Source organism: Pogona vitticeps, chromosome 2, assembly GCF_051106095.1.
Source record: "Pogona vitticeps strain Pit_001003342236 chromosome 2, PviZW2.1, whole genome shotgun sequence".
In the NCBI taxonomy this organism is placed as follows: domain Eukaryota; kingdom Metazoa; phylum Chordata; class Lepidosauria; order Squamata; family Agamidae; genus Pogona; species Pogona vitticeps.
This window is the reverse complement of record NC_135784.1, coordinates 119685641-119710824: the sequence shown is the minus strand read 5'-3', so window position 1 is coordinate 119710824 and position 25184 is coordinate 119685641. Positions and strand designations below refer to the sequence as shown.

General features: G+C 38.0%; 1 long non-coding RNA gene across 2 annotated transcripts in view; it reads right to left on the bottom strand.

Moving 5' to 3' along the window:
• Nucleotides 1–7637, bottom strand: part of LOC140704145 (uncharacterized) — a 37051-nt gene extending 29414 nt beyond the window's left edge. Inside the window, exon 1 of one of the 2 annotated variants that reach the window (XR_012083271.2) lies at nucleotides 7497–7637. This is a non-coding gene — a long non-coding RNA (uncharacterized LOC140704145). Of the gene's footprint in view, nucleotides 1–107; nucleotides 7459–7496 lie in introns of those variants that run through there. The other variant, XR_013541941.1, reaches the window with a different exon arrangement.
• Between the last annotated feature and the right edge of the window lie 17547 nt (nucleotides 7638–25184).

The following is a 25184-nucleotide window of genomic DNA, read 5'->3' as shown; positions in this document are numbered from 1 at the left end:
CACATAAATTGATGACGTTTGGCTTGCTTGCATTCTTCTGCTTCATCTTTTGCCCAGTCCTGTCCCTCCAGAAATACTATGCAGCAAATGCAGTCTCACTTCTTTACCTTTTTATCTTTTCATCTCAGACACCATCTCCTGGTTTGAATCAAGTTGTTTGTGATGAAAGCCATTGCAGGAGTCATTGTCTAGTTGTATGAGTGCTGAGTTATGGGATCCGTGAGTGGAGGAATTAAGCTTATAGAATACCTGTAGCCTCAGCCACAGAAAGGATCTAGGATGGAACAGGGAGATGAACACAGAGTGTCAATGCAACATCAGGACCCATTTATTATGCTGAGGGGGTCGTGGGGCACTACATACTGAGGTGAACTAACAAGACCTAGGTGACAGGGTCTGCAACATGCAGTGAAGAGCCAAGCACTCTACTGATGTCTGTGGGGAAACCCTGAGAACAGCTGATGGCAGTATCATTTAAATCAGTGGTGTCGAACTGTGGCCCTCCAGATGTTCTTGGCCTTCAACTCCCAGAAATCCTGGCCAGCAGAGGTGGTGGTGAAGGCTTCTGGGAGTTGAAGTCCAAGAACATCTGGGGGGCCACAGTTCGACACCACTGATTTAAATGTTCCATAATACTCCAGAACAAGTAGAATGGAGAACTCTAAATGGTAGTTTACAGATTGGGCCACCAAGGAGAAACAGTGTAGTGCTTAGTTGTGGTAGAGGTTGGGTTGTCACATGACAATCCATTTTTAATTGCCTTTCTCCTATTTATTTTATTTATAATTTGTTTATCTAAATACATTAACCTCAGGCTCCACACTCCCTGAAGTTAACTATCACGAAAAACTAACAATTAGCATTTAAAATATATGGGGCTGGCTATAGGAAGCATATCACTCCCTGGTTACAAGAGCTTCATTGGTTATCAGTCTATTTTTGTGCCCAAATCAAAATGTTGGTTATAACCTATAACACCCTATATGGTTTGGACCATGCCTTTCCATATCTATCTATTGAACAACTAATATATATTCTACTTTGTTGTCAAACCACCCAGAATAGTGCCTTTGCACTAATGGGCTGCTATATAAATCAAGGAGAGAAATAAATAAAATAAATGTAAATAAGCCTTCTTCGCTCTTCAGTTCTTGGGGTTGAAGACACCTTCTACATCAGAGCAAACTGATATCTAGGCGATAACTTAAGAAGGTTATACTGATGGTGAGAAATTCCTCCAATGTTCCTAGAACATTTATCTTCCACTTCCACAACTAGCAGTGAAGATGCAAAATTCTACAGAACCCTCCACAGTCTTGTAGCACCATTAAAATGACTATAATGCAGGTTTTTATGTGCTATTTGACTATCGCTCAATAGGTAAGTAGACATGTTTGATTTAGTTGTGCCATTTTTAAATTGTGTTATCTGACAAATTGGGTACAGAATGCATAATTAGCTCATGTTACTGCATTTATGCTAATGAATGCTGCATTTGCAATACTTGAAGCTTCACAGTAGGCAGGTATTTAATTTTTTATGGCTGTTTCTGACAGGTAACATTTTTTATCCTGCACACACATTTGTATAAGAATATTGTTTGTTCACATGACACACATCTGGTATGTTAGTTTGAGGGCCAAGGAGTGTATTTTATTTAAGCACATCCCCAGTTTTAAAAACCTTCCATTCCTAGCTATTCTTCTTTTATTATTTAACTGCATTTAAGTAACAAAGAAATTTTCAGGTAGGTAAAGTTATTTGCCTTATAAAGCTTATATGTCTTATGCCTAGGAACAATATAAAATGAGTAAGTGATACCGTAATTCCTTTTTAGACTGCATATCACATGAAGGAGGGAATAGAATGGAAGTGTAGTGTTTACATAGCCTCTGTTCAGAACTGATTCCCACATTTCCCTTCTTAATAAGAAAACATCTAGTCATGTTCTGCCTGTATTAGTGTCTGTAAGAAAGGACTTGTAGCACTAATGCTTTCCCCTCCCTGGAGCCTCTAACTAAGAAGAGATTCTCAATACTGTAACTACGGTTTTCTCAAGTCAGGGGCATTTTCTGACCTCACCAGAAGTTCAGGAAGCTGATGTAGAAGCTGCCTATCCTGGTGTTATCAGCTCCAATTATCAGCAATGGTTCTTCAAGATTTCTGGCAAGATTCTTTCCGAACTCTATCTAGATAAGCTGTTGTTGAATTCCAGACCCTACTCTACCACTCAGCTACAGACCTTCTGCAAAATAGCAGCTGCTATTCCTGAGAAGCATCTCAGACAAGAACTAACCAGGGCAGCCTATTTTTGCTTCCAAAATCAGATAGCGGTTGGACAAGGCATGGCATTATAAGATTCTTAGAGGTTGTGAGGAAGAGCACCATAAAAGGCAAACAGAAAGCCACCCATTTGCTCCATTTGCTGGCTGAATGAGGAAGATGGTGCCGAGTAAGTACATGGAGGTGGAAGTGTCTGTGAAGGAATTTCCACATCAAAAATGGAGAAGCAAGTTCCTGAGTTATTCTAGCCTCCACTCCTGAGGTCCTGCTTCTTTTTATTTGGGGTAATTTTCCAGGATCTAATAACTCAAACCAAATCTAGCAATTGAATTTTGGAGGACCAAAATCAGCAAACTCTAGAGCAATGTAATGGAATGTTTCCTACTGATTCCTGTTTCAATGAATCTGAAATTCACTGAGCATAGATTATAAAAGTTTAACAAGAAATCTGGCATCACTGGTGAGTTTTCTGAAGACTGTGTGTATCTATTCAAGGCAGACACCAAGATTGAGAAAAGGAAAAACATGGCCTTCTGAAGCACAGGAAATCTGTGTCTCATCTTCTGAATCTTTTTTCTTCCAGAGGTTAGTACAGACAGAGAGAAACTGGATTATTGATGCTGTATCCTTCAGAAGGACAATGGCAAATGGGCCCTGATGTTATCTAATGGTAACTGGTTCTCACTAAGAAAAACATGCGTGCACCTTAGACCACATCTTGCTGGTAGAGGTATGTCTTCTTCTGCAGAATGTAGAGAACTCTGGTAGAGGAAGAATTATGATGTTACCCAGCCTCAAGGGTCTGTAACCTTGGTCTATGATCCCATATAGTGTATAGCCACAGTAATACTTCATTGTGTGCAACTGATCTGTGATCTTGTGGAACTGACCACTCCCATCAAAAAGTCCTCACTGGTGTCAGAAAGTCTTCTGATCTCAAACACAAATGTAATAGTGGACCTAGAAGATTGAGGTTGATAATCCAGACCATGTAATTTACTAGCAGATGGAGGATTTCCTGGCATACTAAAGTAACTGCCATCTTCTGCGGGCTGCATAGCACAGTTAACTCCCGTTGCCCTGCAAATAGATATGAAAGTACCTCAGCTACCAAGTCCCTTTTGTGCTTCATTCCCTTTTTAGTAGTGATCCAGAAATCATCAGCACTGAGCTGTGACTAAGCTGGATCCATGTGACTGATTCTATTTGCTCAATAGCCACATGAACAGAGAGAAGGGGGAATAACGCTTATGGAGGGAATCAGCTGGCCTTAGCCCCAGTCTCTACACCAGGATATGCAATAACTACATAACTTCAAAGTGAGGACTGGACTGTAAATCCTCTTTATTATTAATGAAAGCTGTTCAAATCCATTGCTTATAAGAATAATTATAGCATCTCTCTCTCTCTGTATGTGTGTGTGTGTTTACTGCAGCCACTGTAATCCCCATGACTGGATGCTGAATTTACTATCCTTGTAATAGGAGGCATGAATATTTTATTGGAAATACCTTGGTCAAAGCCTGTACCTCACAGTATGGTAGAATGTACTGAATGTTATTTTCCTTAATAATTGTATGCCTCTTTGATGCACTTGGGACTAAAAATATTGAACAGTTGTACTCTGGCCATTGTTTTTCTTACCTATGGGCTTAGTGCAAACATGCATTTTGGTTAATTAAGAATTGTTTGATTTTATTTCCTTGCAGTCCCACTGCTGAATATTGGCTCAAATTTTGGGACAAGTGTATGTCTCGTTGCTTGAAGTGAAAGTACAGTACAAAATTGGATAAGCAGGGCTTCTGATCTTGTTTTGAAAACTTTGTTACATGGAGAGATAAAGAGAAGAGGAGAGTTAGAAAACAGACAACAGAAACCTATTGTATGCAGTGCATTGGGTGAAGTTAACCTAGTAAGCTGATAGCACTGAGCATACTTTTTAGGAAGACCAAGTAGATGTTGAGGAATGGCAAGGACATCAAGTGTCAAAATCATAAATTAAAGCACAATAGATCAGTGGAATGTCACTGAGCTTTATCACACCATTGAAGCAATCTTCACTTCCATACATGCCTCCCCCGTTTCTGGTCTTCAAGGATATCATGATCATTGGTACTAAAAGTGGCTAAGAGGTCCAGACGAATGAATCTCCTTGCACTCCTCTAGTGTTTCTTCTGTTTCTGTATAATAACCCAATCCAGGCCAGAGGCCAGATTCACTGGTTTCACCCAGAATGATGAGAATTAAGCACCTCTTTTGAGCACCTTGCCCAAGAAGTTATTCTGTATTACAAAAATAGATTATCATTTTCATACTCATAATTAGCCATTGAAATTTGATCAGATATCTTTAGATATACTTGACTTGAGATCTTTGGTGGCTACAGTGATTGTGAATTGGGTAGCTACTATTGAGCAACTGAGAACTGGTTAATTTTGTTGATAGGGAAAAAACTGTTAAAAAAGCAATGTCTGCCCAGATATAACCTAGAAAGTTTGTATTTTTAAAATTTTATTTTAGATTAGGAATTGGGTAAAAGGTACACAGAGTAAAAAAGGATAAAAGGGGGGGGGGGGAGAAGGAGAGCATACAATACCTTGTCATTGAATCTCATTATTCATGTTACGTCTAGTCAGCTTTCCAAGCTTTCTATAGTTTAATTGGCCTTCTAGATTTTTACTTATAGTTACTTATTAGTTTAGTTCTATATTTATCAAGTTCTATCTACAAACTCAAACCGTTGGTATAATAGATCCCATCTTTCAGTTGCCTTTTGTATTGGACAGTCTTTCAATTCAGGATTTAAATGGAATATTATAAAACAATGTTTTTTTTATAACAGAATGTGTACTGCTATCCAGTACTGCTTCACTTCTCTACAGGTCCACCACATGTGGTAAAAACTTCTTGTGATTTACACTTCCAACATATGTCTGATACCTCTGTGTAGATGTTTGATAGTTTTTTTGGAGTCATATACCACCTATAAAATATATATGTTCTCCTTAAAGTTCACTGATTTTGTGAGCTTTATATTAGTTTTCCATATTTGCAACCAATGGTCAATATCAATATTATGCCCTATATTTTGTGCCCACAAAATGGACTTGGAAAAATATTACACAGCAGACATACCAAAAAAGTACCAAATTGGGTATGACCTGTAGAGATCTTTAACAACCCAATCTTATGACAGAAGTGAAATTGTTAAGGTATCAAGATTTATTAAACACTACTCTGATCTAAGGTCCATAGAAGAGTTAGAGGAACAAAACATACATCTAGATTGGTGGTCTCGAGCAGAAATGGAATCCAGGTATACAAAAGATAAAATGGAGGGCTTCTATACAGAACCAACGGTATTTGACAAACTTTTGTTGGGTTCAGATAAGAAGGTAATCAAGAAAATGAATGATTACTTGCTTGAAATTACAGTAAAATACAAGATGAGATTGTAAAAGAATGTATGATCAAGTGGAAACCTGGAAAGTTTCTAGATGATATTTGGCTTTTGATTTCCAAACATGATTTTTTCCCCAGATGTGTTTGACTATGACTCCCATCATTCCCAGATAGCATAGCAACATATGCTGGGTGGAGATTGTGTCAGTTGGGGATGGACTGGAATAGGCCATCTGAAAGAGTTTTTACAGTGCTTTTACTTACCAATGCTTGCCTAATTTATTTTTACTTCAGCTCTTTTAATGTCATTGGTTCTTATTATCTCTGGGCTATTGGCTTACTTAATGTTTATTCAATTTTACTCTGTTTTTTTATCTTATGACACTCATATCACCCGTACATGATATCTGAAATAGGAATTTTAGGAAAAAGGGAAGCAGGAGAAACAAGAGATGTACCCGCAAGCTGAATGCTCCTATAGTGAGGTTAAGTCATCTATGGAATCACCCTAGACACCCAGCAGAGACAATTAGAGTGTATGCGCTTCAAAATACCCTCTAGTGAGCTACTGGAACTAGCTAATTAGAAACACACACACACACATATATACAGCCTACAGAGATGGTGATGCTGCACATATTTTACCTCAATGTAAGAAGAAACAATTAGATCAGAAAATGCACGGACTAATATGGCACGAAATCTAAGCATAACTGATTTGTGTGGGTTGAAAATTCTGGAAAGCTTCAGGCTAGTGTTTGGGTTGAGAAATCCATGTAAGTCTCAATCATTTTGATAGGGTATAACATGGAAGACACAAGGAGTAGAACTATCATTTTAAGTATTCCGCCTCCTGAGCAGTGCTTGTATCCCAGGAGGAGCAGGTGAGGGCAGCTCCATCAGCTCTTTGTTTTAAAAAAATTATTGGGACATGGTATTGCTAAAATTAAGAATGGGGTTTATAGTTGCCTTTAGAGATCTCCATATTCTTCCCCCATAATTCAAGCACTCTAATGAGCAAATGAGGCTGGTGAGTCTGATTTTAAGAGAAGCGAGATATGGTTTGGGTTTTAGTCTGAACTTAAGACAAACTGTCCAAAGGGCTGGACTTGTTTTGAGGATAGGCTTCCATGTCCTGGGTAGCTCCTGCAAAGTTCAGACTAAAATCTAGAGTGGATTCACCAGTCCTGTGAAACTTGAGTAACCAGCCTCAAGAGTTAATTACTATTTTGAACCTGACAAATTCAGCAAAAGAGATGTGTTCAATATCTTTTGATAAGGGCACACATCATTTCCAGGTCTTCATATTATTCCGCTTTTAATTATTTTGACATGTCCTAGTTTCCCTATGCTCCAGAAAATGTCTTTGAAGAGTTGTTCCTTTGTAGTTGTAACTTATACTAAAAAAATGCGTGCCCCCAAAACAAAAACAAAACTCAGAAAAATTGAAGTATTGAAGTGAAAGAATTAGGTGAGTTCTGGATCAAAACAGAAACATATTTAAAGTGCTACATTAACTCTTTCAGTCCATTTCTCCCAGAGTTTCACTGGTTTATTGATAGGTGCTAGACTCAATGCTCCCTTCCAGTTCTTCAGTTCAAAGGTTAATAAAGGACTCATAGATGGATTCTGTGACTCAGAAATTTTAGAACCATCTTTGGAAATAAGAAAGACCTTCAGTCTTTGTGATCTTTCCAACTTATCTATGTTTTTCCAGCCACTCTTAGAATGTCCAGGTCACAAATTTATATCTCTTGGTGCTCTCCAGTTCTCCCCATGCCCATATTTGAGAAGTAAGTTGCAAAAAGTACCTCATATACTCAAAAAGCCCTCCTTGCTTTGCCCGACTTCAGCTGCTTCTCTTTCAGGTTCCTGCTATTCTGCTATTCCTTTGAACAGCTCTTGCATTTAAATTGCCCTCCCCCTGACTCTGTCATTTATGTCCCATGTGTTTCCACCCCTCTCCCTCCTGAAAGGGGGAAGAGAAAAAGTAGAATAAATTACCGTTTTAACCAATTTGGAAAACTTAGCATTGAAGCAGAATAAATCAGTGGCAATAAAGAGGTGCTGAACTGCAGTAAAACACACACACACACAGACACACACACCGAGGGAGGGGGAGGGAGAGGGGGGGGAGAGAGAGAGAGATTAAAATGACCCAGTTCTCCTTGTTGGAGAAGTGCTATAGTTACACAAATCATAAAACAGATTTTATTGTTGTCTAATGAAATTCACTGCCATCAAACTATTAGAATCCTGTTACTCATCTCTACTATTAATAGGCATTTACACTTTGAGTTTCTTGCCATAAAAGGCTCAGATTTATCTAGCCTGCTTGAGTCTTAAAGCTTGAGCTCCTTCTGATTTAGAAAATGTAAATGCTGCTTCACTGCAAGGCAAATAATGGCTGCATTTTAACACTTGTCATAACCTCCCCCTCCCTCTTTTGCATGCAAAGCGATATGGTCCTTGCATTCATATTTCTTCTTTCCTGTTGGTTAAATGAGAGAAACACAGCAGCTTCCAGATTGTTGTGCCCTCCGCAGCAAGAACAACAATTGCACATTTTACTGGCATATAAATGAAATATGGAAATAATTATTGTGTGTTTGCCTGCTCCCAAAGGGACTTACTTTGTTAGGAAGCTAATGGAATGAGTTTCCAGAATGCCTCCCTTCCCCCCTCCTCTTAAGCCTGTGGTTTAAGATAAATCTTAACACCTTGGAATGCGTTTCCAGGGACACATCCTGCTTGTTTTGTACATAGAACAGCTAGTGTCCAATTCACCTTTATTAAAAAGAGAGGAAAAATACTTCCCCTCCCCTCCCCCACCTAGAGCAGTACTTAGGTAGAAGTTACGCTTCTCAGAAGGTGAATGTTACCAGCCATTGGATGTCACTGTTGCTCTATCCATCAGCCTTCCGAAAAGAACATTTTTCTCAGCATAAATGGAGGTTCTTAAAAAGAAGTTGGGATACAGAAATGTCCATCGCCTTTTCATTTAGAACGTATCAGAATGGTTTGTGTCCCTTTTAATTTTTTAAATTTTATTTTATTTTAAGATTCTCATGAAGGATGAGTAGTAGTTGGGATAGATGGGAATTTGGAGGCATATTCTGTGGAAATGGACAAGTAAGGTGGAGGGCTTGCTGGAGGACAGAAATGTGTGGGGAAGGAATTTTGGGGGGTTTCTTCAATCATGTACCACATTCTCCTCTTGCATCTTCCTAATTTTGTTGGAATTTGGATGCAGTGTGTTTTTCTAAATACAGTGGTGCCTCGACTTATGACCATAATCCGTTCCAGAAGATGGACGTAACTTGAAATGGTCGTAAGTAGAAGCACCATTTCCCACAGGAATGCATTGAAATGCAATTAATCCATTCCGGCCAAAGAAAAAAAGTCACACACACAGACACTTTTTAAAATTTTTATTTCTAAAGAATGAAAAGACAATCAACCATATTGCAAATATTAAATACAAAACTATTCCCCACATTTCTCCAAATCACATATATACCTTTCCCCATCACCTTTTAAAGAAATATTGACCAACAATCTAAGTCTCTTTTCAAACCACATGTCTCAAAGTCTATTTTATTGGCATATTTTAATAATGGCTTCCAATTTTCCGCGAATTTGCTATGGCTTATTTCTCCTCTATGTACTCTAACTTTATTAGTCATTTTTTCCATCAGCAATGTATGCCATATTTTACTTGTGAATGCTTGCAGTGAGAGATCTTGGGCTTTTTTCCAATTTTTAGCTATTTCGGATCTTGCGGTGCCTATAAGATTTGCGACTAATTCTTTATATTGTAGTTTCTCATTTCCCCCTGTGAATAATGAAAATAACAATAATATTTCATTAATCTCTATTTTTTGATTAGCCAGTGTTTCTATCCATTTAATTACCTCTAGCCAAAAAGTTTCTATTTTGGGGCAAAAGATCCACATATGTTCCAGAGTTCTCTTTTGTCCGCAGTTCTTCCAACATTTATCAGATATATCTTTATTAATTCTATGTAATTTTGTAGGGGATAGATGCCATCGATGCACTACTTTTAGAACCATTTCTTTTGCACTTGCTGAAATAGATTTATATGGATTTTTTTCCAGATTCCTGTCCAAATTTCTTCAGGTATATTAATATTTAAATTTGTTTCCCACACTGTTTTAGCTCCTCCACCTTTTCCATATTCTTTCTCAATAATGCTTTTTATATATTAGTGATGTTAGTCCTCTCTTTTTATTTTTATCTTTTTGTATACAATATTGTTCAAATTCAGTTAATGTTCTTAGAAGGCCAGTTTTTTGTTGTAGGTGAGTAGCGAAACTTCTTATTTGTACACAATTGCTTTTTATTTGCTTTCTTTTCTCTTCTATTTGCCTGATAGTAAGTGGTTCCCCTGAGTCGAATAAGTCATTAATTCTATATATTCCAATTTGCTTCCATTCCTTAAATTGTGCATATTTCTCTTTAGACTTAAAATCTGGGTGATCCATGAGGGGACATAAAGGGGATACTGGGGGGGGGCAATGTTTTACTATGTTTTCTCCATATCCTTAATGTTTCAGAAATGAATGGGTTCTGTATTTGTTCTCCTTTTACATTTTTTGTAGTATAAATATACTTGTTTACTATGTCCGTTTTCATTTCACTTTCCATTTTAACCCAGTCTGAATTTTTACAAGTCTCATCAATTTGTATAAGTTTAATAATTTGGTTTATTTTCAAAGCTTCATAATATTTTTAGAGCTGTGGTATCCCTAATTCCCCCTTTTGACCCTGTCTATATTTGACACTATTTATAAATCTTATCTTCTTTCCCTTTCCTGCAATAAAATTTTCTAGCTTTCCTCGCCATAGTTTTACTTTTTTTGTATCTGGCTCTAATGGGATATTTTGGAATAGAAATTGAAATTTTGGTCATATATAAGATTTAATCAAATCAATTCTCCCCAGCATTGATAGGTTCAAATTGACCCACTTTGTCATTTTTTCTTTTGCGAATTTAAATAGATTTTTATAATTTCTGTAGATTAATTGATTAAAGTTTTTTGTTACCCATATTCCTAAGTATTTAAAACTTGAATAACATAACTCTAAATGAGATGCTTTTCTAATTTCATTGTGTTCCCTAATAGGGATATTTAAACATAATAATTTAGATTTTTGGAAATTAATTTTTAAACCTGTATATTGACTATATTCCTCTAATATTTCTTTAAAATGTTCTATTCTTTGTAATGGGTCCTCCAAAAAAGGAGCATATCATCTGCATATAAGTTTATTTTGTGTTGTCTATTTTTTGTGGATAGTCCTCTAATGTTTTCACTTTCTCTTATTTTTGTCACAAGAGGTTCCATTATTAAAACAAATAGGATTGGAGACAAGGGATTGCCTTGTCTAGTTCCCCTAAATAGTGTAAATTTTTTCAGATTCCAATCCGTTAATAAGTACCGTAGCACCTGCTCCTGTGTATAATTCAATTGTTCTATGATCTCTTCTTCCCATACTTTATAGAAATCAGCTGTGAATCCATCACAGCCTGGTGCTTTTCCTTTCTTAAGTTTTTTTTAATAACTGAATTTATCTCAGTTTTCGTTATTGGGCTATTTAAATAGTCTTTATGTTCCTCTAAAATTTGGCTTATTGGTAATGTTTGTATAAATTTCTTAGTAAGTATGTCCAGTGTTACTTCTGATTTATATAAATCTTTATAATATTCCATGAATGTAGAGAGTATTTGTTGCTGTGAATTTACTGTTATTCCTTCCTTCGTTTTTAATGAAACAATTGTTCTTTTTGCTGCCATCTTTTTAACTGCATGTGATAGCAGTTTAGTGTTTTTATTTCCATGTTCATAATATTCTCTCTTTAAATAGTTCATAGCTGTATGAACCTTTGCAGTATCCAATGCTTCTAACTCTGCTCTAGTTTTTGTTAATTCATTAAGTATGTTCTTGGTTCCTAGTTGTTTATGTTGTTCTGATAATTTTTTTAATTTTACTTTCTAATTGTTCTTGGAGCTTATTTCATTCTTTCTTTATTCTAGAGGTTTCCATAATAAAAATTCCTCTTACGTAGGCATTTAGGGCATCCCATAGCAATGCTGATTTTATTTCTGCAGTATCATATATTTCATATATTTTTTAAATTTCTTTCTTTACTTTTCCAATAATTTCTATATTTAAACACACATTAGAGCTCAATCTCTAAATTCTAGATTTACTCTTTACTTCACTAAGCCAAGAAAGTTTTAATGGTGCATGATCAGAGGCTATCTCAGGGGCAAACTGTATTTTGTCTAGATTTGGGTCCAAAGTCTCTGATATAAGAAAGTGATCAATTCTTGAATAGGTACAATATATTTTAGAAAAATATGTATATTCTCTTACTTTAGGGTTTAAATACCTCCAGCCATCAATTAAACCTGATCTCTGTATTAGCTTCTTAATTTTATTACCATCATTTGATACCTTTCTATTTTTTGATGTTGTATCGATTTTGTTTAAAATACAATTTGTAGGTCTGTGCCTAGCATAATTTCTCCCCAGGCAAATTCTTTCACCTTTCTTAAAAAGCTATGCATAAAATTTGCTTGACCTATATTGGGGGCATAATAAGAACCAATAGTTAATAATTTGTCTTCCAATTTTCCTTTTACTATAACATATCTGCCTTCAGCGTCTCCCATGTAATCAATCACTTCAAATTTTGAGTTCTTCATAAAGATTATTGCCACCCCTCTAGCCTTATTTGTTCCATTTGCTATATATTCCTCACCTATCATTGGGTGCTTCATTATCCCTTTCTTGTTCTTATTTTGATGAGTCTCCTGTAACAACAACACATCTACTCCTAATTTTTGAATAGTCTTAATGACTCTATATCTTTTCACTTGTGACCCCATCCCATTCACATTATAAGATAAGATTTGAAGATTATCTAACATTACAGTCATACATTCTATATGCTATCTTTACAAATATATTCTTTATCAATATTTGTCTAATAAATTTTATATATGTTGTGGTATACAGTCTATATTCATACTTTACTAAGCCAGATTGTCTACTTCGTTCTAATTTTCTTTTCAGTGTCACCCATTTACCTATACCTAATTCCCTCCCACCCTTTTCCCCCTCCCCCACCCTCCCCCTGTTCCAACAATGGTCAGTGGGAACAAGTCCCCAGCTCTTGTTTGAGCTGTGCCCTGTGGAACTATAGGGAGCCAGAAAATTTAACATTCCCTGTAAAAGATCAGATCTTTGCCCATGCCCACTCTGACCCTCTGAATCTATACATATATTAATATAACAGATTACAACTTATCTATGTTTGTTTGTAACTATTGTATCTCTTACTTGTCAATGCATTAAAGTGTTCTAAACATATATTCTACACATTCTTAAATATATATGCTTCTTATCTAAAAATTCTAAGGTTCCTTTCTATCATACATACCTATCTTAAATAGTATTTTAGATTATTTTATATAAGCATGAACTATAACAATACAATACACTAGCTTGTTTTATATTTTTAAATGAGTTATTGGAGTTTTATGATAGCTAGAAGTATATATATCCTTCCAGCTCTTTTACTAAGTTCTGGGAGTAACATAATTATCTTCAGCAACAGATAAACTCCCATTTATGACCTTGAAAGTGCAGCTGTACAACTTATTTTGCCTTTCTCTTCCACCACAGCTGCATTTTTTCGATGTGATCTGCTGATTGCTCTGTTCGTCTGTAGTCTGTTCTCCTGGAAAGGGAACATTCAAATCTTCAAAAAGATGCTGCAATTCCTCTATATTTGTTTATTTCCCATCATAACCAATAGTCCAAACGGATAGAGCCATTTATAGATTAATTTCCTCTCCCAAAGAGCTTGTGTGTAACTCCTCCATTGTCTACGTTTAGATATTGTCTCTGCAGCAAGATCTTGAAAGATTTCAACTTTTTCTCCTTCGTATGTTAACTCATGCAATTTGTTCAAAGCACAGAAGACATCTGTCTTTATTGTAAATGAGACAAATCTAACCAGTATGTCCTTTCTCCAGTTCTTTGATCTTCTCCCAACCCAATGAGCTATATCCAAATCCTTGGGAGTGATTTCGAGGTCTGGGCAAAGTTCTTGAATCTATTTTAAGATTATTTGTTTTAAGTCCTCCCCTCCTGTCTCAGATTCCTTAAAATGTCTGAGACGGATATTATAACGTCTCCCCCGATTCTCCTGCTCTGTGAGTTTGTCTGTTAATTGCTGCACCTGCCTTTCCAATAATTCATTTTTGTTTGCAAATTCTGTGCCAGCTCAAATGCCGTATCTGCTGTTTTTTGTATTTTGTTAATATTTGACTTGACCTCCATTAAAGTTCGTTGTAGAGGTGCAATTACTCCCTTCATATCACTTTGTAAGTCTTTTCTTAATTGTTTCATTAGCTGCCTCATCTCATCCTTATCTTTATTAGCTTTTCTCACCCTCGTCCCTTTGCCTTACCGGTCACCTTGCTCTCGCTCTCAGAACCTGATGAGCTGGATAGCTTTTCATCTTCATCTGAGGAGACTGTGGCTTCAACAGGGACTCCCTTTGATGTCTTCTTTTTTGTCTTCCCCATATCTAGGCAGCTTAGAATATTTTAACTCTCAGTTTAGAAACATTCACACTTAATTGTTTATTTTCTCAGGGTTTTGAGAGGAGCTGATCAAGCAGCCATCTTCGTTGGCTTGCAGACCACGGCCCCCACACACAAACATTAGTGCAAGACTCATTCGAAACACGATTAATCCCTTCTGGCCAAAGGGAGGGGGAAATAAAAGCAATCAGGCGTGTAAGATCCATTGGAAATGCACAGAAAACAAACGGAGCAGATTGGAAATGCACAGAGAACAAAGGGGGCAGGTCAGAAATGCAAAGAAAACAAAGGAAAAAGAAAGGGAAGCATGCAGGACCCATCGGAAACAGGAAAAAACCAACCCCCACAAGACCCATCTGAAATGGGGGGAGCCAAAAAACAAACAAACCGCCTGTCATGAGTTCAGACAAAGAAGATCTGGAATCTGAGGAGTTAATTACAGCTGAGGAAAATGCTGGGCAATTAGAAGCACACACAGCTGAATCACCACCAGATTTTCCTGCCCCCAGTAGCCAGAGTGAGAGCTAAACTTCGGCAAAGACTCATGACACGAAGGTCAGAGGATCGCATGAATGCTTTCCGTAGGAACATCAGGTCGACCAGTCCTGAGTTTTAACAGGATGAAGTGTTTAGATGACTGCTGCTGCTATAAAACCTGCACCCAGAAGCTTGGAAGTTTGTGGAAGCAACAAGTCAACACTCTAGTTCACATACTTGCTCCTGGTTATCCTAGACCCTTTTCTCTGGACCCCTGGCTTTGGACTCAGACTGCTGACCATGGTTTGTGTTTTGGCTTTGGTATTTTGGTATCTGCTTTGCATCTTCTGGACTTCTGATATTGGACTGGTTTATTGGACTGTTGCTGGTTGAAAGCCCCTGGGAATGTGACAGCCCCCCAAGACCCATTGGAAATGGGGAAAAAACACTCCCAAAAGCAAAAAGAAACCAAGACCCATCGGAAATGGGGGGGAATCAAATACTGTACCAAACAAAAACCCCAAGACACATCACAACTCAGAAACATAACCCCCAAGCTCAAAACCAAGCTGCAAAAACACCCAGAACAGTTTTTAAAAAGCAGAAAACAGCACTTTACTTTACCAGGCAGCCCGAAGCCTCCCTGCAAACACGCACACACTCACTCACTCAGAAGCAGAAGGAGACAGTCTGAAGCCTCCTCCAACGCGCACACTCTAACTGCTGGGGCAAAAGAGCTACAAAGAAGCAGCCTCGTCACCACCTACAGTTAGAAATTTGAATTTCCAACCTTTTTTCCCTGCCTTTTTCTGTTTGTAAGTGGAAGCTCCGGTTGCAAGTAAAAGCAAAATTTTGTGGCCGGAGCTGGTCGTAACTCGAAATGGTTGTAAGTAGGGATGTTCGTACATCGAGGCACCACTGTAATGATAACATCAAACATTTTATGTTTTCTATCTTGTGCTGTGCTCTTTGTGACACTTGCAAACACCCGTTTGTGAATGCAACAATGGCTGCAATCCTATTGTACAGCTGTATAAATGGCCTAAGAGGTTAAGAAATCTCTGTAGGCATTTTCTGTTGCATTCTGAATTGTGGGACTCAGAAGGTGATACTGGAAATTTTTATTTCCTGTAATTAGCTTTCAAAAGTTATGTCACTTGCATAACTGCACGACAGGATTTTAGCTATTGTGTCCTTGAGGCATTTGGTGGGAGGAGTCGTCCATAAGGTAGTTCAGAGATGGAGTACAAGGAACATTAGCCACAATTGCTTAACATTTTCTCTGTTGGCTGGGTCTTCCAGTGATTAAAGTTCCAAACAAGCCCAAAATGTCCTCATGCTTGAGAAGATAGGCATCACTTTACACTTGATTACATAGGAACTCATCATCCATTTTACTGTCCATTCTATTGTTTAGACTGATTCTTTAGGATGTTTTTACAGTGTCTTTCCCCCACCCCCCAAATTGATGTCTTCCAAAAATTTAATTATCTCTTCACTCGACATTAAACATCAGATAATTCACTCCACTGCTCAAATCTTCCCATTGCAAGAATTGACCATTTATTCCTGTACTCTGCTTCCTGTTTTTTAAATAGTTTCTACTGCATAGTAGAACTGCTTGATACTTAGTGGTATCTGGCTGTGGAGATTGGGAGTCCGATTCCAGACTGTGTCTCCCTGACAAGGGTTGGACTTGATGATCCATAGTAGAAATGGCCATGAACTATGATTTGTAGGTCTGTGTTAGTTTGTGCATGTGGCACCATAGGTGCTACACATCCCTTTCTCCCATCTCCCTGACTGGATCCCGCACTCACCATCTGGTATGTGCTCCTCTCCTCTTTTTGGAGAGTGGTGTTTTACCAGTCTCTAGTAGGAACACAAGTTTGCTTGCCCTGCCTCCTTGGCTGATTGCCCACTTGGGCAAGACAGTCAAACCTGTGCTCCTGCTGGGGATGGTGATGATGACAGTGATGAGCATTATGCTCTGGTGGCCCTGAACAAGATGCCAGCTATTCAAATCAATGGAACATGTGTTACTTGTTACTAGAAAGTCACACTCATTTCAATCGCTGCAATCTAGCTGGGATTAACACTGGGTTTAGCCTATCTGTCCCATGGTAGCTATGGAGAGACATATGTAGTCACCTTTTCTCCCCGCCGCTCAAAAACCCTTTCAGCCAAAGAACAGTATAACAAAATCCAATCCTTCAAGTAGAGATGAGCATGAAACTCAGTTTGGAGGCTCATACTGGATCATTAGACCAGCATCACAAGTGCCACATGTTTCCCTCCCCCCACCTCCCAGCCAGATCCTCCACTCACTAGCCAGCACATGGTGTTCTTCTCCTCTCCTTCAGACATTTGGTCAGTCCTGGAAGAAGTGAGTGCCTCCCTCTGCTGCCTCCTCCAGCAGCCACTCATTCAGATGAGGAGGCAGGGCAGGGATTCCTGCAGCACTGCCTTTGAGTGGGTGGCTGCCAGAGGAGGTGAAGGAGGGGAACATGCCAGCTGGTGAGTGGAGCGTCTGTCTGGGGGTTGAGGGAAGGGAACACGCAGCACTTGTGGTGCTGGTCTGATGATCCAGCACAAACCTCCAAACTGAGGTTTGTGCCTGTCTCTATTTTGAGTCACTAGGTTAGCTGATAGGTCTAATTATCTGGGTAATTCAAATAAAGAAAAAGAACAAACTGGACCACGGCAACCTGAACTGCCTCTAAAGATTATCTTTTCTTTTTAATATGAAAAGATGACAGCATTTTACTAGATAGAAATAAAAAGAATAAATTACAAGGGGTGAGTAATTACAGGCTTTAGCACGCTATGCCAGAAGAAGATAACAATAAGGGATATACGAGCAATTGATGAACAATCTAACAGTGGGGATGTACATTCATTGAATCCAAAGCAACAATGTAAACATGAAAGTCCTGTTTGTATATAATTTGGACTTAATCATTACAAATTGGCCTTAATCAGAACTAATTCTCTCTGAATGAATGTTTTCATTCCTTTTGGTTCCTCTTGCATATATTTTCCTATTGAATAAATAATCCTAGGGTTTTGTGTGTTTTTTTTTTTTAAAGCTGCATGTTCAAAGTGAGGGAAATTTTTAGGAGCCCTGGAGCTATGAAAAGTCTTAACAGAATAAGGTTGTTTTTATTTTTATTTTCTTTTGAGATAGATAGATAGATAGATAGATAGATAGATAGATAGATAGATAGATAGATAGATAGATAGATAGATAGATAGATAGATAGATAGATAGATAGATAGATAGATAGATAGATAGATAGATAGATAGATAAAACTATTGCAGTCAAAAGACCAGCCACAAATAAAACATCTAAATATATAAATATACAGAAGTATACAAAAATATTGGGATTGAATGCAAAGTAATAATAGTTTCTGAGGTGAACAATGACAGTATCAAAACATCTCCCCTAAAGCAGTTCCAAAATGTTTAGCAAACCATGCTCTAACTACAGAAGCTCATCCACTTTTAGGGTCCTTTTTTCTAATGCCCATTGGAACAGTAAGAAGTTTTCTTTTGCTTTATGTAGTGGACAGGCTGGAAAGGAAATTGTTCATCAGAATTGAAAACATACAGACCAAAATCTGCTGAAGAAAATTAAATGTATAAGGGCGAACCCACAAGCCATTTGCCCTTCTATCCATTATGCAGCCATGCATGAAAATGGACATACAATTACTTCCCCAGCTGGAACAGCAATGGATGGATAGAATGATGGGCAGCTGCAGAAGTGGAGTTTCCTTTTGGGTTGCTGAATTACATAGTGTGTTTCTTACAAGATCCTGGCCATTGGTAGGACTGTGCAGCAACCTCATCCAGTGCAATGAGCTGACAGTGGAATTTGCTGTAACAAGGACTAGGGTAAAAGCAACTCATGCCTGCACTTGGTGCTTGTTGGCTCATAAGGGTAACCTTTATGAATCATTGGCAGATGTGCAATCAGCACTAGCCAGCTGTGTAGAAAAAACTCGTTAGGTGGACTTTGACAGGATACAAAAAACCTCTAATAAGCAAAGCAGATTGCTACTGTGAAAGATTGTTGCAAAACTGCAACCTTCATTGCTGTGAGGTGGAATTCTTGTAAGGCTATAACCTTGATGTCTCATGGTGGGTTATGTATATAGAATTATTTTTAAATGACAATGGCACCCAGGGAGAAGTTCATTTTAAAGCTGATACGCACTTTCACTATCTGACCTCTACTATCTCCAGCACCTATTGTTAGGCTGATGCTCTTAGAAGTCTGCTTATCAGTCTTACTTCCTTTACTGTTTCTCTAACAGCAAACATGGTGTTTCTTTCCCGTGCAACCTCTAGGGCATGTGTCCGTCTACTTAGGATGAGGGCTTTAGGCATTTCTGTCTCAAATATAATTTCGTTAAATATAACTTTCTTAATACATTTCAGTAAAGGTTAGTTGTTTGTTCTTAATTGCTTCTCTTGCTTTTTTTTGGGTCTTTTGTGGAACTGAACACCCACATGTTTATTGCAGCACCTGCTCTGCTTCTCTCTCACCTTGTGAGCATTCACAACATAAGCTAGATTTAGAAAATCGCGAGGCATTAGATTTCTGTGAGTTACTGGAGTTCACCAAAGTGTGTAAGTAAATGTGTGTGAGCTACTGGAGCATAACAAAGAACGTCAGACAAAAGTCAATCTGTGCTTTATAGATTATACCAATGCCTTTGGCTATGTGACTTTATAGATTATACCAATGCCTTTGGCTATGTGACTCATGTCTTAATCTATGGATAATTCTAAATGAAATGGGCGTGCCTCATCATTTGATGCCCTGATGCATAATCTGTACTCTGGCCAAGAAACTGCTGTCACAACAGAATACAGATAGAGGTTTCTCATAGGCAAAGGTGTCAGACAGAAGTGTGTTTTATATCCTTATCTATTCGATCAGTATGCAGAATATATCATATGAAAAACTGGATTAGATTTAGATGAAGGAGTGAAAATTGGTAGAAGCATCAATAATGTCAGATGCACAGATGATGCCATTTGACTGGCAGAAGGCAGCAATGAGTTGAAATGACTCCTGAAGAAGATTAAAGAAGGCAGTTCAAAAGCAGGACTGCAGTTGAATATTAGGTAGATAAAAATCATGTCCACGGAAGAATTGCATACATGTAATGTTGACAATGAAGAAATGGAAATAGTTAAAGATTTTGTGTACCTCAATTCAGTCATCTGCCTAAATGGAGACTGAAGCTAAGAAATCCAAAGAAGGTTCAGACTTGGAAGGGCAGCCATGGAGGAATTAGATAAGATCTTGATGAGTCCCTGGAGACTACAGTGAAGATCATCTATACTGTGGTATTTGGGATATCACAGTATTCCTGATTATTCTGCATGGATGTGAAAGCCAGACAATGAAGAAAGTCAACAAGGAAAAAAGAGACTTACTTTAACTTGATGTTGGAGGAGACCTTTATGTATACCATGGACTGCTAGAAAAACAAATATGTGGATAATGGATCAAATGAAGCCTTAACTCTCTCTAGAAGCAAATATGGCTACACTGAAGCATACTTTGGGCATATCATGAGGAGTCAAGAAGTAGAAAGGAGCAAGAGAAGGTGAAGATCTAAAGAAAATCACAGTCTCAATTTTCCAAGAGCAGAGCTTTAATGCCAAGACCTTTTAGAGACAGATAATATTGGCCAGATTATGTAGGAAATTGCTGGTTCTAAAAAAACAGTTATGCAGTGGAGAAAAATCTAGACACAGGGACCTACAAAGCAGAATATACCTCCCCTTATTGTATAGTTAGCTTTACCTCAATTTACTTCAACTGGCATAACAGTCTCAGTATATTCAGTCAGACTCTGGAGTAGAGTAATAATAATATATATATACCTCTTTTACTTTCAAAATCTTCATGTCAGAACACAAACAAAAACATATTCATTAATTACATAGTATGGCGTCTTAACTTGCTGCCTTCATTAATTTCTTCACTAATGAACTTGTTACATAAATACTCATAACACTAACCTGTCATAGCTAACCTGTCTCAGAAACCTCACATTACTAAAGATGAACAGATTCTAACTTTGCTAAATTGACACTGAACCCTGACTGAGATAAAAAGGCAGAAAAAAGAACCTAAAGCAGAGAGGGAAGCAATTGGCTACTCTGAGTAATTGTCATTCACCCAAAGTCCCTCCCAGCAAAACCTATTAAAGGTTACTATTCCAATAGATAATTCATAGGGGCACCTTAAACCAGAAGTGAGTTGGCTGAAGAAATACGTAAAATCTGGAATATTCTTTATCACCCATCTCTTACTATCAGCATCTTGCAACTGATAACATGATGAGGCAGTGATATTTTCCATTGCCTTAACCCAAGCTTTCATTGAGGTGGTAAACTTAGTCTTGTTCAGTCATTACAATGTCTGGTTTCATCAACATGGGTACAATAAAGCACATAGGCCCACCCCACTCCATTGTTGTTTCATCCCGACAATGACAAAGGAACCCGAGTAGAAGTTCTTGTTCCCTAGTAGCCGCTACACATGAGCAAGAACTCAGTTTTTTCAGGCTTCTTGCTCACTCGTCTATTTTTCATACAGTTCCATCATCACAGACAGAAATCCATCCCTGAGATAGAGCTATGTAGGTGCTCTCGTCTAAGCACACTGCTGAAACTGGGAATTCTAATGAGTGATTATGCTTTGCATCTCAGTTTTGACATTTCAGTCTGGTGGTTGGGGTGTGTGTCTTATGAGGGGATGCTCCTTCACAATAAAAATAAAACTCCTTTATGTGGAACACAAATGTGTGGCAAAGACAGGCCTAGGGTTACCTAGAATGTTGCATAACACCCAGTGTTCCATTCTTTCGGTGCAGCTGGTCTATTCATTTGTTTCAGTGGAAGACCACTTCGTCATGAGTCTTTCTCCCCCTGAAGCCAGAAGAGATATACCCTGGATACAAGTTTAGGCAGTTGCCTAGAAGAACGTCTCACTGAACACTATGGGGCTTACTTCTAAGTGGGCACTGCACTGTTATTGTCTCAGTGAGAGCTAGGCCTTAATTTCTAGCTTTTCCATTGGTTTTCCCCTCCGGATTTCTGGTCATTCTGTCTTTTAATACTTACTCTTTTATTTTTTAAAAAAAGGTTTATGCACAAAATAGCTCTTGCTATTACCAGTGAGTTTGTGTGCCTACTGCTACTAACATAATTGCCCTTAAAAGTGTCAAATAACCCATTGCTGGGTCTAAGTATGTATATATTTCTGAACAGCAGGGGATCTGCACATTATGGGATGCATGCTGGGTATGTAATGATGAGGAACATTTGGCTGGTTCTGTAAGGGTAGCAGAAGAGCGCTCTGAAAGATTAATATATTGAAGCCATTTTACTTATGAATCATAGTTGTGATGGAGGCTGGAACAGCTTCAAGGGCAGATTGTTCTTATATGTTTTTGTCTTAGAAGTATTTAACATCTTGCAGATGTCAGATATGATGTTGCTACTAGTGTTATAGATAACACTTTGAAGGAATGATTACCTTGTATAGATATGCATAGATTCTGACCATCTCCCTGGGATCCTGTTTTTCATAGCACACCTGTTTATGCAGTTTCATTATCAGCAGTGTGGACATGAAGCAGCATGGATCCTCACTGGCAGGATTTTAAATATTCAATTCTTTAAAGAAACCACTGGGTTTTAAAAATTATTATTATTATTATTATTATTATTATTATTATTATTATTATTATTATTATTATTATTATTATTATTATTATTATTATTATTAGACCTTCAGATACCCTCTTCTGCTCACTACTTTTCACAAAGTAACACAGAAGCTGACTCTTTTTTCATCAGTTATTCGCTTCCCAAAGCAACTGTCAGGTAGTTTTTGACAAGTGTCCTTTGCTGTGTAAAGCCTGGCATCCCTTTTCCTTCTGGGAATGTGGAAATGATATCGTGCAGCAATATCAGGCCGCTTCCTGGTTTGAATCATGGAAACAGAAGTACAATATCCCATATTAATAAACCAGAGAGTTGTTTTTTGTGTTTGTTTTCTTGGGAAGAATTGAATTGCCTGGCTCTTTAAAATGGAAGTTTAAGTACCCATGCACTATACACAGATTTCACCAGAAACTTCCCTCGTGTAGAGTTACCCAGTGGTAGAGAATCCCAGAAGAGGAGCACATGATCTGTGGTTGCCAGGAGAGGACAGAGGCAGGAGCAGCTGGGATGTGCTTGTAGTCCCTTTGAGTCAAAATATTTTGAAGGACTGTTTTCAAGGATGTTGGTCGATAGTTTCTAAAATGCACTAAGCATTGCTGGTCAGTAAACATGAGCACTTAGAGAAACATTATTCTTGCTTTTGCTCTCTGTCTTCTGTGCTCTCCCTTTTCTATTCTTTTTACAAGGACTGAGTTCAGACTATAAACAAATCTGTCTAATGAGCCTCATGTAATGCAGGGCATATTCAGAAAAGAAAAAGCAAGCAGGGATTACATTGATAATAATAATGTGGTTGTTGTTCTTGTATGTGTGTGTGTTTTTTAATCACATTTTTAAAAGTGAAAATAGGATTTCAGAGTTCCAGGGTGCTTCCAGAAGAAGGGAATGGTAAGCCACTTCTGAGTACTTTATATTTAGAAAACCCTGGAAAGGGCTGCTGGAAGGCAAAATTGATGTACCCAGGAGGCCTGTGTCTGAATCCCTGCTCAGTCATGGAAACAGACTGGGGGAGTGGAACTGGTAAAATCACTCTTTAAATATTTCACTTACCTTGAAAGCCTTATGAGGGTTGCTGCAAATTGATTCTGAGCAGCCACCTCACATGCCCGTGCCAGTGTTGTGTGAGGAGCCCAGGTATATTGTGATATGCATAGAACTGGAAGGTGGAATGCTGGACCAATCAGGATCAAAGGCCCCTATTTGCACACATTATCACTCATTTCTAATGTTGCTGCTGCTGAAAATACTTTAATTGCTACTGTCATGGACATGGGCACAGCCATATCCATGGCTACAACCACTACCCGTTGTAAGATATTTGGAAGGCTTTCTTGATGACCCCAATTTCAAAAATGTTCACTGATCATCAATAGGAAGGAAATATAATCCACACAGGGAAAAGAACCGTCATAAACCAGTTCCAATCTTACACCGTTTGGACCCATGTTTGTCTTTCACAGAAATATCCAGGTACAGAACACAATTCACTATGCTACCTGTACCATTTGGGGTTTACCTTAAATATTTTTTCAAAGCAACATTTAATTTATTTTGGACTCAATATTCAGAAATAAAGTATTTCTGATCTTTTGTGGGGGAGGGGGGAAGCCACTTAAATTAAACAATTAAACCACTTGCTGGGTGCCACACCAGAATTTTACTTTCCAGTGAAAATGTGAGGATTGTACATGATTCAGATATTTTTCCCCCTGAGAGCTTGAAATGTTTTCATTAAGAAAGTGCCAATTGCTCCATTCCAGTTGATGGGGAAATAAAATTCATTTCTCTTCCTCTCAATAAATCCAAGGAGCATTATGCAAATTGGAGAATGCACCCTTGTCACAATGATGTCAGACAGGACCTCTCATTTTGGAGGGCTATTTGTACGCCTAGCAAAACATTGGGAAACCAGTAATAAATTGCTATGGTGTGTGCTTCTGGCAGCGGTTAATAAATCAATATGAAGGGGAGTTCTGAAGGGCAAAATGTTGCTGTCGGTGGGTGTCCGGTTTAATTTTGCTCAAAATTAATATTTCGGATATGATAAGTGAGCTGGCAGGAACAGATTTCATGATTAATTCTACAGAATCAAAAATGCTTTGATGGGACTTTAATAACACTTCCAATCGACTAAGAGACCCAGAAAGTAACTTGTGCACCTCAGTTTCCACTGCATGTGACATTGACCTTTTTCTTTCTCTTCAAATAAGGAATCGATGCTGTTTTACTTAAATTGCAGGATGCAATTTCAGCATTTTGTGGCCAATAGAGGTACTTCCAGTGGAACCAAATGTAGTAATCTTCAAATCTCATGGGGCTTATCTACACCACTGAGTAACCCCGTGATATGCATAAGGTTGCAGTGTTTTTCTGCTTCAATTTGAAAGTCATGTGACAGTCACATGGTATATGAGTCACTGCATTTCCTTGAGATAGTGATAAAAGGCATTGCATTTTTATACTGCTCCTCTTGGGAAATTTTTAAATATGTTTTAAACTGTGTTGTAGAGGGCTACACAGGCTTTTAAAATTGTTTCATTTGAGGCTTGCTCGCACTTGGCTTCATGCTAGTCACTCACCCCAACTTCGGTGGAGAAATAATGAAGGGGGAGAGAGGGCTAA